Raw genomic sequence first — 972 nt, forward strand, 5'->3', positions numbered from 1 at the left:
TAGGGCTGTCCACGGGTCGGGCCGGGTCGGTTTTGGACCCAATCCGGACTCGACCCGCCGGCGTCGGGTGAAGAGTGGAGGAACCCGGACTCGACTCGCCGGAAGCATCGTTCGAGTCGGTTTCGGGTGAGGGTGAACGTCGGTCGGGTCGGGCGGGTCACCGGAATAAAGATAGCATCAAAATCTGGAAAAAAAAGTCGCCGGAACCTGGAAATCTCACCGGATTCTGGAAATATTCGCCGGATTCTGCATTTTCTCGCCGGATTCTGCATTTTTTGGCTAAAAATTGATGGGACTTGGCCGGATCTCCTCGAATCTAAGCTCGACCTCGCCGGATCTGCTCGAATCTAAGCTCGAACTCGCCGGATCTACTCGAATCTAAGCTCGACCTCGCCGGATCTCTTCGAATCTAAGCTCGACCTCGCCGGATTCTGCATTTTTTGTATAGAACATCGGTCGGGTCGAGTGGCTCGGGTTTTGGAGAAGAAAACCGCCACTCGACCCGCCGGCGTCGGGTCTTGGGCGCGGCAACCCGTAACCGACTGACAGGAGCGTCGGTTCGGGCTGAAATCGGGTGGAGATCGGACGGTTTGGTCGGTCCGGCGGGTGTGGGTCGGGTCTGGACACCCCTAATATGAACATATTGTACCGTCACGTGAGAGACATAGAAGACCAAAGGTTACCCCATGTAGTCTTTTTTCCTTTAATGTCTATATCAGAGGGTGGGATTAGATTTCCAGTAGATCCTTTATAACTTAGGACCCTTAGTTTTTACAAGCTTAGCCCCGACCAATGTTTACCCAACTTTTATAGGGTAGTCAGCTGTGTGGGACGTCTTAACCGACTATATGGCCTCAGCCTTACCCATTATGATATTAACTTCTTAAATGCTATTCGAGGGAGCCTAAAGTACGAGTATTACCTTCAAACCCAAAACACTATGGTTAGGTTGATATCCTATCTTCCCAACTC

The sequence above is a fragment of the Quercus suber genome, unplaced genomic scaffold (assembly GCF_002906115.3).
Source record: "Quercus suber isolate HL8 unplaced genomic scaffold, Cork oak 2.0 scaffold_1205, whole genome shotgun sequence".
Lineage (NCBI taxonomy): Eukaryota > Viridiplantae > Streptophyta > Magnoliopsida > Fagales > Fagaceae > Quercus > Quercus suber.